Genomic DNA, 16431 nt, shown 5'->3' on the forward strand with positions numbered 1-16431 from the left:
GTCCATATTCACTGGCAGTTATGCTAGTTCTCTGATACGTGGCAACTAGTGGCCTCTGGACAGGGAGAATGACAGAGGTCCTCTGTTAACAGCAGCAGGAACTGCTGTAAATTTCAGTTAGCATGAGATATGGGCCCCTCACAAGACTTCATGCATGTGTATGATTTACAAAAATGGTACAATTTATTGTAATAATAATTATAATAACTAAACATTATATGACTTATTGATGGCTAAGCATGGAATATACTTCTATTAAAACTTGCAGTACCCTGTTTCAGGATAACAGTGCACTGAAAATTTCAGACATGTCATGATTATTGCTAAATGTCATTAATAATATATCAATTAAAGCATTCAAAAGGTGTTATGATAACACAGGAAACTAATATCACATAATGAGGTGCTAACATAATGCATAATGTTTTAGATTATTAAGTTGATGTAGGTTCTTTTCCTGTTACATGAAAATATTTTGTTCTTCGTGTTAAAATGTTCTGGGAGTTTATTAGGAATGTACTAAAGTATGTTCTGCAATATTAAATGTTATTTGTCTTTCCATCTGATTTGAGAAAAGGTGATGAAATAAATATTTGGCAATTTCAGAGTGTGGGGTTAGGTAGGAACCTCAGGACAAAAATGACTCTGAGCACTATGGGACTTAATATCTGAGGTCATCAGTCCCCTAGACTTAGAACTACCTAAACCCAACTAATCTAAGGACATCACACACATCTATGGCCGATTCAGGATTCAAACCTGCGATGGTATCAGCAGTGTGGTTCTGGACTGAAGCACCTAAAACTGCTCGGCCACAATGGCCTGCACCTGAGGACAGTTTAAATTGGTGCGAGTAAAGAAGAATACAAGTTTTATTGCTTTTTCTTAGTTAATACGAAGTAGATTAGAGCTTCTGCAGTTGTCAGTATTGAATGTGATGTCGTATTTGCAGAAAGTCTTTTGAAACGAGTGCTACCTTATTTTGAATCCTACGAGTAAAACAAAATCAGTGCTGTAATGATTCTCAGGTGTTATCTACATTCACTTAGCACCAAGGTGATTAACTCGCAAAGCAGGGCTCAAGGAACAGACATTCACATATTCTGGTTAAGGAATGGATGGGGTATAACTAAAAATGATGAATAAATTTATTTTTTTCAGTTTTCTATTTGATGGATCCCTTAATTGTGGTTATTTTCACATAAAGTTTGGTGGATGCTATTCTTGAAACTGTCATCTTGTTCGCACAACTCATTTATCTGGCATATTCAAAGATGAAATCCCATACAAACATTTTTACTGTATGCTCACTGGCCTGTGAGTATTTATGAAAAACTGTAGAGTTATAGATTTGTATTGTTTCTCACTGCATAGAAACTGTAATCTTGCTTCCTCAGTGGCGTTAATAGTGTACAACCTACTTTTTGGCAGAGTTGTTGCTTCCATTTTTGGGCACAACACTTGGTGGTTTCTGGGAGATTGGTTGTTTTGTGTACTTGCCACCTGGACTCCAACTAGACTGAACTATTGAACAGACGATACAGTCAAAAGCAAGAATACCTGAGAAAGAAGGGACAGAGACTGGGAAGTTTAAGTGCCCTAGTTAAATTTCCCAGAAACTTTGCTTGGTGTAAGAAGAGCAGAATAAACAGATGCATGTTGGCTCATCTGTAGATACCTGAAAATATCTGAGAAAATGACAGTTGTAGACGTAATTTAGATGTCATTAAGCACACTTGTCTGAGCCACAATTGTGACACAGTAGCGAGTACTGCAGCCTGTTTTGCACCCTGTGATCAAAACCAGATTTTTTTCTTTACTTCTTCATTTCTGCCCATGTCCATGAGATATTCCCAAATGTGATAACCATTTGCGTAGTAAAAGAGTTAAATTAATTGTAAAATTACAACTGGGTTTGTGTCACGAATTTATTATACAGGGTGCTCATTATAAGTGACGACATTGAAATATCTCGAACTACATATTGGATCAAAAAAGTTACAATTCCAGTTTGTTTGAGAAGTAACATCCATCAATACCACACTCGATCTGCCACCCTTTGGCATGTGGGTGGCAGGGACCAACTTTGCAATAAACTGGGGTTCCCACTGAATAGTTCAGATTAAGATTCTAAAGCAAAATCTACATACATTTTGTTTCAAGCAATTTCTTCATTTTCCCACTGATTGTGATATAATTGAAGGGATAAAAATGTGTACAGTAACAATTTATAACATGCTACTCAGTGGCCCTCGGATTTTCAATGGCTCATAGGGCCCCACCTTGATGCTGTAGGTTTAGGAGACTTCTAATTGGAAAACCCATTCTCAGCATTGTATTCCTCAGACATAATGAACAAAGGACTACTTGATGCACCTCAATGGCTGTGTAGCAAACTAAGACATATTGTAACAGGCAGTAACAACCAGTTACTCAGTTTTCACTGAGAAGTTTCAAACAATTTTCTTCTTCCTCAAATTGATTCACCAGACAAACATGGCCAATGCTGTTTCAGTATGCACTGGAACATATTTGTGTAGTAAACTTATGTGGGTGAGAGTAGATAAATAAAAAACAAGTAAGTGGGGTTTCAAGCACAGGGCACAAACTGTGAAGGTGTGATGCTAGCCACTGTGCCACCGCTTCAGTTGTATTACTTATGCACTAAAAGGCACATAAAGTTCCTGAAACTTTGACTGTTGTTTACTCAAAACAGTAGTGTCTACAGGTAAGTAAAGTGTCCGCTTGTTTTGACCCCTCTTCAACTGAATGAAGTTTCTGGGAAATCAGGGCATGGTACTTGCTATGTTCTCCTCATAAGGTAGAAGCTATCCTTTGTAATAGTGATGACCTAGGTCTCCAAAATCTGGATGCATATTATAATTCATGTGAATGTTACATCTTTTAGCTGTGGCAGACTGTCTGAACAGGTAAGGAGAGGTGCAAGGAACACCAGTGATATATCTGCCTAAAACAGAGCAAAGCAGCTGTCACCAAGCACTGCCTCAAATATAATTGTGAAATGAAATATGAGAGCAGCATGGTGGTGGTAACAGTCACCGGAACAGCATGGTTTATATATTGAAATAAAGACATCAGGAAACCTATTACACTAGACAGGGGGATCCATTTAAATAATGCTTGGTATATGGCAATCAGTGCCCATAACATTTTCCAGAGTTAGAGATTCTGAATTTGCAGTTGACAGCATCAATGCTAGCAAAGTTCCAGTTCCAGCTATGCCCAGGTCCATGGTTTGCTTTGTTGAGTAATACATTAGAGCCAATTATACTTAATTTAAGTGCTGTGCTGTCCGAATGATACTCAGAAATTATTTTCACGTCTCCCCTTTTTGTTTGGAAGTGCACTTGACTGTGATAATAAAACTTGTGGCTTTCTTTATTAACACATGTTATACTGATATTAAAATATAAGGTTAAAAACTCTTTCAGGATTGATACACAACCACCAACAAAAATAATGTTCAATTGTGAAAGTTGGTGAGGTGGAACTAAAATGCTACAAACTTAACCAGCCCTGTGTTCTTGTTTGAATCTAGGGTTTCCAAAGTAAAATGTTGGTTTGAAAGTCTTATCAGGAAGACAAATGCAGAAATCCAATTATAGTATAAAATTGACTCACCAAGCAGTGGCAGGGGAACACACACACAAAGGATTTACTTTTACAAGCTTTTGGAGCCAGTGACTCCTTCTTCAGGCAGAAGGGTTGAAGGGGAAGGAAGAAGGGTGAAGGAAAAGTACTGGACAGGTTTATAGAATGGGTATAGTTCAGAAAAGTCACCCAATACCCAAGGTGAGGGGAGATACATTGGGCAGGATGAAAAGGAAATACTTATTGTTGGGGACTGCAACGGACAAGATTCGAAAACCTGAGAGCTTAAAGATGGAAGACAGGGTAATATGCAGACAGATTACTGCTTAATCATCATCCATGAGTTAATAAGACTAAAAAGCCAAGTGCATTGTACGTAACAGAGGTGGAGAGGGCAGTGAAAAATTGACAGGTCAGACAACGAACTATGTAGAAAACTAAAATGGAGTGAAGCAAAGAGTAGTTACAGTGAACAAATGCTGAGACAGAAGAAATTAACATAAATTAACGCCAGGCAGGTGATGAGAACCAAGGACATCTGCGGAGTTCTGAGAAACTGGTGTCTGGAGGAAGAATTCAGGTGGTGCGTGTGGTGAAGCAGATCCCCAGATCACGAATGTCATGTTGTAGAGCATGCTCTGCAACAGGATATTGAGAGTTGCCAGTATACACCTATGCCCATTCATCCTAATTGATAATTTGGTGGTAGTCTTGCCAATGTAGAAGACATTGTTTACTTAACAGCTGGTATATGACATGTGTTGTTTTGCAGGTGGCTCTCCCTTTGATAGTGTATGCTTTGCCTTGCCTTGTCTTGAGAAGGTGGGCCACTCAGGCTCATACACTCTCACTGCTCAGTGACACGTGTGATCCAGTAGCCAGTACTGAGAGAGAATCGCAGACAGTAAAACAATTTCTCACGTCTCTCCTTTCGTTCAATTTTGAGTATCTTATTTGCAGGGAACAAGATGTTTTGCAAGAATTAGTAACTGAAGTATTTTAAAGGAAAACATGAATCACTAATATCACTGACGGCAACATTTTTAACACACAAACATAACTGTACTGTTTGTAACTCATAGTTATTGCTTCAGCATGTGGCTACAGTGAATATTTTGCACACTACTCTAGGTCACACATACTGAGGTAATGTAGCGAGGCCAGTGGCAAAAGTTAACTTACGGTGCTGATACTGGAAACTTAACTCAAATTTGTTATATGGGGGTCACTCCAAAAGAAATGCACACCATTTTTTTAATATCCATCTTTTATTCTACATGTCTGAAAGTTTTACATTGTGTAGATACATCCTTTAGCAACAATATTTTCTTTTCTCCACATAATTTCCATCCCTCTCAACTGCCTTGCACCATCTTGGAACCAGCGCCTGTATACCCGCACAGTTAAATTCTGGACCAACCGGTTAGAGCCACTGTTTGGCAGCGTGCATGAGGGAGTCATCATCTTCAAACCTTGTTCCACGAAGAGAGTCTTCCAGTTTCCCAAAGAGATGATAGTCACGTGGAGCCAGGTCAGGACTGTAAGGCGGGTGTTTCAGTGTTGTCCCTCCCAGTTTTGTGATCGCTTCCACGGTTTTTTGTCTGACATGGCCGTGCATTGTTGTGCAACAGCAAAACATGCCACTTTTGCCAATGTGGTCAAACATGACTCAGTCGAGCTTGAAGTTTCTTTAGTGTCATCACATATGCACCAAAATTTATGGTGGTTCCACTTGGCATGATGTCCACAAGCAAGAGTCCTTTGGAATCTAGAAACACCAGAGCCGTAACTTTTCCAGCAGAAGGTGTGGTTTTGAATTTTGTTTTCTTGGTTGAATCTGCATGATACCACTCAATTGATTGCCTCTTCATCTCTGGTGAAAAATGATGGAGCCACGTTTCATCACCTGTCACAATTCATCCAAGAAATTCATCTCCACCATTCTCGTACTGTTCCAAAAGTTCACTGCATACCGATTTTCTTGTTTCTTGTGAGCCACTGTCAACATCCTGGGAACCCACCTATCACAAACCTTTTTTAACACCAACACATTCGGTATTCTGCAAACCCTTCCTACCCCTATCCCAAAATAGCATGACAATTCGTTCACTGTGATGCATCTGTCAGCAGTTGCCAATTCATTAACTCTCTGCACACTGTCTGGAGTGTGTGCAGTACGAGACCTGCCACTGCGAGGACAATCCTCAATATTGCCATGCCTGCTTTCATCATGTAACCTGCTTGCCCACCGACTAACTGTACTGCAATCAACAGCAGCATCTCCGCACACCTTTTTCAGCCTCTTGTGGATGTTTCCCATTGTCTCATTTTCACAACACAGGAATTCTATGACAGCACGTTGCTTCTGACGTACGTCAAGTGTAGCAGCCATCTTAAAGACATTCTGTGACAGCGCCACCCATGGGAACAGGTTGAACTAAGTTTGAAAACAAGCAAGAAGGATGTATCTATACACTGTAAAACTTCCACACATGCAGAATGAAAACCGTATTTTTACAAAAATAGTGTGCATTTCTTTTGGAGTGACCCTCATAGCTGGCACAGTCCAGAGATTTCTTTTATCTAAGCACACTTCATAACACTGTACTCGGCTAATTTATCCAAAAATCTAAGGTAGTTGAATGTTTTCATTCTGACATGCATATAAATTATTTTCTTTTTGATTTTCCAAAATCTTTGTTGTATGTAAGATGCTAAGGATTCCATAATGCATTCACAATGTGAAGTATTTTCTGCACAAAAAGAAGCAAAAATAATTTATAACTCTGAGACTGTAGCAAATCCCTCTGGTGACAAAAGTAAGTCCGTTTGTCAGTAGTACATTGATCGAGTCCTGTTTTGCTGCTAATTTTGCATCAATGCGACATATCCCTGCTGTAATTCCTAATACAATTTCAGTGTTTTAGAAGTTGAGCGCGCTGCATCATTGTAGGTGTTTTGAGGCATTTTGAATAACATCTTGGACAAACCTCGCTTCTGGATTGTGATCTTACTGATTCAGCAAGTATTCTTCATCTGAACTATCATCACCAAATCATTTCCTTTTCCAAAATTCACTTGAAATAAAATTCTCAATTTCTCCCACAGCTTCTTATGCAATGGAAGCACCAAGGGTCAGGAGTATATTTCTCACATTGCCAGTCAGCAGACATGGATAAAGCTGCACACATTGCAAGACAGTTTTACAGGTCAATTAAGTTCTTCAGAAAAATGTTGTTGTTGTGGTCTTCAGTCCAGAGACTGGTTTGGTGCAGCTCTCCATGATACTCTATCCTGTGCAAGCTTCTTCATCTTCGAGTAACTACTGCAACCTATATCCTTCTGAATCTGCTTAGCCTATTCATCTCTTGGTCCCTCTCTATGATTTTCACCCTTGATGCTCAGGTTGTGTCCTATCAATAGATTCCCTCTCCTAGTCAAGTTGTGCCACAAACTCCTCTTCTCCCCAAGTCTGTTCAGTCCCTCCCTGTTAGTTACATGATCTACCCATCCAATCTTCAGCATTCTTCTGTAGCACCACATTTCGAAAGCTCTTCTTGTCAACAGTATTTATAATCCATGTTTAATTTTCACACATGGCCACACTCCATACAAATACTTTCAGAAATGACTTTCTGACATTTAAATTTATACTCGATGTTAACAAATTTCTCTTCTTCAGAAACACTTTCCTTGACATAGCGGGTTTAGATTTTATACCCTCTCTACGTTGACTGTCGTCACTTATTTTGCTCCCCAAATAGCAAAAATTGCCTACTACTTTAAGTTTCTCATGTCCTACTTTAATTCCCTCAGCATCACCTCATTTAATTCAACTACATTCCATTATCCTCATTTTGCTTTTGTTGGTGTTCACCTTATACCCTCCTGTCAAGCCACTGTCCATTCCGTTCAACTGCTCTTCCAAGTGCTTTGCCATCCCTGACAGAATTACAATGTCATCAGCAAACGTCAGTTTTTATTTATTCTCCATAGATTTTAATTCCTACTCCAAATTTTTCTTTTGTTTCCTATAGTACGTGCTCAATATACAGCCTAAATGACATCAGGTATAGGCTACAAACCTGTCTCACTCAATTCCCAACCTCTCCTTCCCTTTCATGTTCCTTGACTCTTATAACTGCTATTTGGTTTCTGTGCAAATCGTAAATAGCCTTTTGCTCCCTGTATTTTACCCCTGCCACCTCCAGAATTTGAAAGAGAGTACTCCAGTCAACATTGTCGAAAGCTATCTCTAAGTCTACAAATGACAGAATCATAGGTAGGGTCAGTATTCCCTCACATGTTCTACCATTTGTACCAAATCCAAACTGATCTTCGCCAAGGTCAGCTTCTACGAGTTTTTCCATTCGTCTGTAAAGAATTCACGTCAGTACTTCGCAGTTGTGACCTATTAAACTGATGGTTCAGTAATTTTCACACCTGTCAACACCTGCTCTTATTGGGATTGGAATTTTTATATTCTTCCGAATATCTGTGGGATTTCACCTGTCTTGTACATCTTGCTCACCAGATGGTAGAGTTTGGTCACGGACCGCTGTCTATTCCCAGGGTCTTGTTTTAACTTAGGTCTTTCAGTGCTGTGACAAATTCTTCATGTAGTGTCATATCCCCCACTTCATCTTCACCTATGTCCTCTTCATTTTCCATAATATTGTCCTCAAGTACATCACCCTTTTATAGACCCTCTAGATACTCTTTCCACCTTTCAGCTTTCCATTCTTTGCTTAGGACTGGTTTTCCATCTGAGCTCTTGATATTCATACAGATGGTTCTCTTTTCTCCGAAAGTCTCTTTGTTTTTTCTGTAGGCAGTATCTGTCTCAGCCCCTAGTGATCTATATTTCTACATCCTTGCATTTGTCCTTTAGCCATCCCTGCTTAGCCGTTTGGCACTTTATCCCATTTTTTAGACGTTTGCATTCCTTTTTACCTGCTTCATTTACTGCATTTTTATATTTTCTTCTTTCATCAGTTAATTTCAATATCTCCTTTGTTACCCAAGGATATCTACTAGCCCTCGCCTTTTTACCTGATTGATCCTCTGCAGCCTACACTATTTCTTCTCTCAAAGCTACCCATTCCTCTTCTACTGTATTTCTTTGTCCTGTTCTTGTCAATTGTTCCAATGCTCTCCCTGAAACTCTCTCCAACCTCTGGTTCTTTCATTTTGCTGAGGTCCCATCTCCTTAAATTCTTATCTTTTTGCAGTTTCTTCAGTTTTAATCTACAGTTCATAAACAATAAATTGTGGTCAGTCCACATCTGCCCCTGAAAATGTCTTATAGTTTAAAACGTGATTCCTAAATTTCTGTCTTGCAATTAGATAATCTATCTGAAAGCTTCCAGTGTCTCCACACCTCTTCCATGTATACAACATTCTTTCAAGTTTCTTAAACCAAGTGTTAGCTATGATTAAGTTATGCTTTGTGCATAATTCTACCAGGCAGCTTCCTCTTTCATTCCCTTACTTCACCCCCCCCCCTCCCCCCCCCCCCCCCGCCTCCTCACCAAGTCTATATTCACCTACTACTTTCCCTTCTCTTACTTTTCCTTCCATTGAATGCCACTCCCCCATGACTATTAAATGTTTGACTCCCCTCACTATGTGAATAATGTCTTTTATCTCATCATACATTTCTTCTATCTCTTTGTCATCAACAGAGCTAGTTGGCATGTAAACTTGTACTACTCTGTTAGGCGTGGGCTTCATACCTATCTTGGCTTCAATAATGCATTCACTATGCTGTTCGTAGTAGCTTGTGCATGCTTCTATTTTTTTCTTCATTATAAAATCTACTCCTGCATTACATCTATTTGATTTTGTATTTATAACCGTGTATCTACCAGATCAAAAGTCTTGTGCCTCCTGTCACCTAACTTCACAAATTCCCACTATACATCACAGTAACCTATCCATTTCCATTTTTAAATATTCTAATCTACCTGCCCTATTAAGGAATCTGGCATTCCATGCTCTGATCAGTAGAACACGAGTTTTCTTTCTCCTGATGACATCCTCCTGAGTAGTCCCCACCCGGAGATCCAAATGGGGGACTATTTTACCTCCGGAATATTTTACCCAAGAGGACACCATCATACAGTAAAGCTGCATGCCCTTGGGAATATTTATGGCTGTAGTTTCCCCTTGCTTTCAGCCATTCACAGTACCAGCACAGTGAGGCTGTTTTGGTTGATGTTACAAGGCCAGATCAGTCAATCATCAGACTGTTTCCCCTGCAACTACTGAAAAAACTGCTGCCCATCTTCAGGAACCACATGTTTGTCGAAGCTCTCAACAGATACCCCTACATGGTGGTAGCACCTACGGTATGGGTATCAGTATCGCTGAGGCACACAAGCCTCCCCACCAATGGTCAGGTCTATGGTTCACGGGGGGCAGGAACAGATATATACCATGAATGTATGGCATTAAAGATAAAAATAGTAATACAGTTTTTCCAAGTACAGATGATGTGGGACTCTGGGTGAAGTAGGCCTACTTTGAGGACATTTTAAATGTTAAAGCTGGAAGTGCAGTAATGGATCGACAACATAAATACCAGAATGTAGATTCCTTAGATCCACAACTACAATGGAGGAGACATCATATGCAATGAAAATTAGAAACAACCAAGCTCCAGAAGGGAGGAGATTCACTTGTGAAGCAAATACACAAACTTGTGACCAACATTTTTAATGAAGAAAGACTGCCAGCTCAGTTGAAAGAAGGGTTCATAGTACCACTCCATAAAAAGGGCAATAAACAAAAATGGACACATTATAGATGAATCTTATTAATTAGCACAGCTTAAAAAGTGTTCCTCAAAATTCTGCAGAAAATACTGCAACCATATTTAAAAGGGGTAACAGATGACATACAAGTGGGACTTTGAGAAGATCGATCCACCACTGATCGCATATTTATAACATAAGAGTCCATATGAAAATATTGAATTCTTGAAGTCAACTGAAATGATTGCAGCCTCATTGCCACGGAAAGAGGTAGCATAACCAGTACTATCATTGTTTACAAGAACCGCATCATACATGTTCGTTCCAGGAACAGCACAGTTTTGATAAGGACTAACGGCAATCTCCATAAATCCACTTCAAGCGCCTGGAATAGCAGCGACCTAAAATTGTGTACTCTGCATTTAATAAGGTGATAGGCCGTCAGGTGGCGCTCCTAACAGTAGCTGTTCCTTCTGGTATTAATACAACAAGGAGACTCCAGTAGCTCTTAACAAACACCGATGGCCTCGTGCAGCTAGTTGGCTATCGCAGCAAAAGTGCCTTTTAAAATATCAAAGAACTTCACATAAAAGTGTCGTAGCCCGGAGACTTGCCCCTAGGGCTAGCTTTAATCACGTCGGACACACCGTCCACTGTAAACAATTGATTCAAAAGTAATCTCCCGTTCCTCGTTAATTCACGTGGAATTTCTCGTAAAAAGGAGTGAAGGGCAGCGTCATACAGAGGCCTGCGCTGAAAAAGCGTCGGAAAGTGGTGGAAAATTTCTGTTGGAAGTCTTGGTTATTTCTCGTTTTACGCTGGCGTTCGTAATGCATTCCTTTACAGAAAGTTTGCCGCTCCGTAATCGCTCCCGTTTTAAATGATACATGGATAGTGGCTCAGTCAGCGTAGTATCGAAACGCCTGCTACGTATCATTCAACGGCAGGCCGCTGTGGCCGAGAGGTTCTAGGCACTTCAGTCTGGAACCGCGCTGCTGCTATGGTCGCAGGTTCGAATCCTGCCCAGGGTATGGATGTATGTGATGTCCTTAGGTTAGTTAGGTTTAACCAGTTCTAAGTCTAGGGGTCTGATGACCTCATATGTTAAGTCCCATAGTGCTTTGAACCATTTGAACTTTCCGACACAATGTGTGCAAAATTTTTCACTTAATTCGTCGTAAGGCCGGGAGGAGTTCTGGACGGTCGGTAACTTTGAAAGTGAAATGTTTTAAACAGTCTTGATAAAATGCAACCGTCGTCTTTTCCCAGTGGCCTCTGTCACGACTGTAACTGATTAACAGATTCCGTATGGCAGGTTTGGCACGGGAGAGCCGCCATTCAAGTTCAGAACGCGCTTGTAAACGGCCCTGTCGCAGTTCTTGCCAAGTTGAATGCGCGTGTTCCACAAGGCATGTGTCGTCTGTAATGCTTGTGTTTAACTTCCACGTCGAATGTTTGCGTTCAGGGCGTGCGTACGGGACGTGTAAGGTACACAAATAGCCACAATGATTCCAAAAGATGGCCAGAATGATTTCCGCCTGGACATTTTGACCCGTAAATTCCGTTGAAATGTAAATTCTATCCAGTCTACTGTGTCCACCATGATAAAAGTGCCTAAACCCTCTGTCGTTTGGATGAAAAACACTCCACATATCGATAAGGCGATAAATGTCAATCAAAATGGTTGAAATGGCTCTGAGCACTATGGGACTTAACATCTATGGTCATCAGTCCCCTAGAACTTAGAACTACTGAAACCTAACTAACCCAAGGACATCACACAACACCCAGTCATCACGAGGCAGAGAAAATCCCTGACCCCGCCGGGAATCGAACCTGTCAATCAAAGTTTGCAGTTAAGATCACTTATTGGTTCGTGGTTCCTGATCTTCATCACGTAACACGCAGTTACAATCACCGCCAATGATCATTTTACGGCACTTTCTATAGAAGAGTTGACACAGGTCATCACAAAAAAAGAACTGCGCAAAACGTTTGCTCTCCGTTCCAGAAGGAGCCAAACATCCATGAAGAGCGCCTATTACGCGGAGGGGGTCCGACAGCCGATCAGTTCCAGTCATTCCACCAGGAAGGAGGTACATAGTTAGCGTTGTCTGTAGTTCAACCGTGCCTAGACGGTCAATACCGCTGTTCGATCGCGTCCGCATTGTTTCTTTGTGCCAGGAAGGGCTCTCAACAAGGGAAGTGTCCAGGTGTCTCGGAGTGAACCAAAGCGACGTTGTTTGGACATGGAGGAGGTACAGAGAGACGCTCACGCCGCCCGAGGGCTGCTACTGCAGTGGATGACCGCTACCTACGGATTATGGCTCGGAGGAACCCTCACAGCAACACCACCATCTTGAATAATACTCTTCGTGCAGCCACAGGACGTCGTCCTACGACTCAAACTGTGCGCAGTAGGTTGCATTGTGCGCCACTTCAATCCCGACGTACAAGGCGAGGTCCATCTTTGCAACCACGACACCACGCAGCGCGCGACAGATGGGCCGAAGACATGCCGAATGGATCTCTCAGGATTGGCATCACGTTCTCTTCACCGATGAGTGTCACCTTCAACCAGACAATCGTCGGAGACGTGTTTGGAGGCACCCCGGTCAGGCTGAACGCCTTAGACACACTGTAAAGCGAGTGCAGCAAGGTGGAGGTTCCCTGCTGTTTTGGGGTGGCATTATGTGGGGCCGACGTACGCTGCTGGTGGTCCTGGAAGGTGCTGTAACGGCTGTACGACACGTGAACGCCATCCTCAGATATTGAAACTGTATCGGCAGCATATTGCCGAGACATTCATCTTCACGGACGACAATTCACGCCCCCATCGTGCACATCTTGTGAACGACTTCCTTCAGGATAACGACATCGCTCGACTAGAGTGGCCAGCATGCTAGACATGAACCCTATAGAACATGACTGGGATAGACTGAAAAGGGCTTGTTATGGACGACCTGACCCACCAACCACTCTGAGGGATCTACGCCGAATCGCCGTTGAGGAGTGGGACAATCTGGACCGACAATGCCTTAATGAACTTGTGAATAGTATGCCACGACAAATACAGGCATGCATCAATGCCAGAGAACGTGCTACTGGGTATTAGATGTACCGGTGTCTACAGCAATCTGGACCACCACCGCCTCTGAAGGTCTCGCTGTACGGTGGTACAACATGCAATTTGTGGTTTTCATGAGCAATAAAAAGGGCGGAAATGATGTTTATGTTGATTTGTATTCCAATTTTCTGTACGGGTTCCAGACCTCTCGGAACTGAGGTGAGGCAAAACTTTTTCTGATGTGTGTGTGTATATACATGTTGAACAATTAACAATGATGGACATACTGCACATTCATCTATCTACATTCCCAATCTTGTGTACAGTACTCGCAAAGTAGTGCAGGGGTGGTTCAACGGTGACACAGAAACTGGGAAGCAGGCTGCTGCCTTATTGAAATTATGCAAAACCCTGTAAAACTGGTAAAAGTGATTGCACTGTCAACTGTGGTGATTATTACAGCAAATCGACAGCGTCTTTTCTATCCAATCCCTCCACTTGTGCACTATTCATTACCACATGATGATTGACTGACATCACTTGTTTGAGATAGAGCGAGAGTCTTAGTGGGAGCAACAGCCTGTGATCACGTACATGACATCAGTATGACGCATCAACTGAAATGGGACACCTAGACATCTGCTGCCACATCACTGTGAAAGATGGCTTTAAATGTAGAGGTCATCAGTCAGTCAGCTGTTTGGAAATGCTCCATAATGCCACAAAACAAAATAGGCGATGTCTTCTGCATATTTTTTTGTCAATAAGAAACACCGCCTCTCTCTGTTATTTCAATCATCCTGAGTGTATTGTGGAAGCAGCAGAAGCACAATTTACGCCATGCGATGTCCAGTTTTCTGCGGGAGCCGATGGATCGAGGTGTGTTAATGTCAGTTTAGCATCTGCCATAGACCTGGAAATTGTGGTGGAAAAAAACAAAGTGATGGCTGTGTGTGTAGCTGTATTCATCCATGGCTTGAATGTGATACAGCGGGGAACAAACAACGACACAGGGACCCTCTCTTGTGATTGGCAGTCCGAGGGACACGGTCCCTCTGCAGTACAGGTGTCGAAACTTTACACATAACCTCGGTCATGAGCCACCTGCTACAATGAGCCAACACCTGTATGTTTAATAGGATCGCCACATATGATCAGTGCCAGCACCAGAAGACGGGGACGAGGTGTAAGAGGTCCACGACTAAGGAGTTTATTGCTAGTGCCCTCGAGCAGATGTAATTTTGATGGACTGCTCACGCGCTGCGTGCGGTATGTAAGCTGTAAGAGAATCTCAGACCAGAGGGCAGTGTGGGCAGCAGGGGTGAGTGGCAGCCGGCAGTCTGGTGTGGGGAGCTGGCGGGGCCGGTCGTGGGGGGCGATGGCGGTGCCTGAGCGATCTACATCTACATCTACATCCATACTCCGCAAGCCACCTGACGGTGTGTGGTGGAGGGTACCTTGAGTACCTCTGTCGGTTCTCCCTTCTATTCCAGTCACGTATTGTTCGGGGAAAGAAGGATTGCCGGTATGCCTCTGTGTGGGCTCTAATCTCTCTGATTTTATCCTCATGGTCTCTTCGCGAGATATACGTAGGAGTGAAGGTATTTTCTCGAAACTTCAACAAAAGCCCGTACCGAGCTACTGACCGTCTCTCTTGCAGAGTCTTCCACTGGAGTTTATCTATCATCTCCGTAACGCTTTCGCGATTACTAAACGATCCTGCAATGAAGCGCGCTGCTCTCCGTTGGATCTTCTCTATCTCTTCTATCAAACCTATCTGGTACGGATCCCACACTTCTGAGCAGTATTCGAGCAGTGGGCGAACAAGCGTACTGTAACCTACTTCCTTTGTTTTCGGATTGCATTTCCTTAGGATACGTCCAATGAATCCCAGTCTGTCATCTGCTTTACCGACGATCAACTTTATATGATCGTTCCGTTTTAAATCACTCCTAATGCGTACTCCCAGATAATTTATGGAATTAACTGCTTCCAGTTGCTGACCCGCTATATTGTAGCTAAATGATACGGGATCTTTCTTTCTATGTATTCGCAGCACATTACACTTGTCTACATTGAGATTCAATTGCCGTCCCTGCACCATGCGTCCATTCGCTGCAGATCCTCCTGCATTTCAGTACAATTTTCCATTGTTACAACCTCTCGATACACCACAGCATCATCCGCAAAAAGCCTCAGTGGGCTTCCGATGTCATCCACCAGGTCATTTATGTATATTGTGAATAGCAACGGTCCTACGACACTCCCCTGCGGCACACCTGAAATCTCTCTTACTTCGGACGACTTCTCTCCATTGAGAATGACATGCTGCGTTCTGTTATCTAGGAACTCTTCATTCCAATCACACAATTGGTCTGATAGTCCATATGCTCTCACTTTGTTCATTAGACGAATGTGGGGAACTGTATCGATCGCCTTGCAGAGGTCAAGAAACACGGCATCTACCTGGGAACCCGTGTCTATGGCCCTCTGAGTCTCGTGGACGAATAGCGCGAGCTGGGTTTCACATGATCGTCTTTTTGGAAACCCATGCTGATTCCTACAGAGTAGATTTCTAGTCTCCAGAAAAGACATTATACTCGAACATAATACGTGTTCCAAAATTCTACAACTGATCGATGTTAGAGATATAGGTCTATAGTTCTGCACGTCTGTTCGACGTACCTTCTTGAAAACGGGGATGACCTGTGCCCTTTTCCAATCCTTTGGAACGCTACGCTCTTCTAGAGACCTACGGTACACCGCTGCAAGAAGGGGGGCAAGTTCCTTTGCGTACTCTGTGTAAAATCGAACTGGTATCCCATCAGGTCCAGCGGCCTTTCCTCTTTTCAGCGATTTTAATTGTTTCTCTATCCCTCTGTCGTCTATTTAGATATCTACCATTTTGTCATCTGTGCGACAATCTAGAGAAGGAACTACAGTGCAGTCTTCCCCTGTGAAACAACTTTGGAAAAAGACATTTAGTATTTCAGCCTT

This window comes from Schistocerca cancellata, unplaced genomic scaffold (assembly GCF_023864275.1).
Source record: "Schistocerca cancellata isolate TAMUIC-IGC-003103 unplaced genomic scaffold, iqSchCanc2.1 HiC_scaffold_799, whole genome shotgun sequence".
Lineage (NCBI taxonomy): Eukaryota > Metazoa > Arthropoda > Insecta > Orthoptera > Acrididae > Schistocerca > Schistocerca cancellata.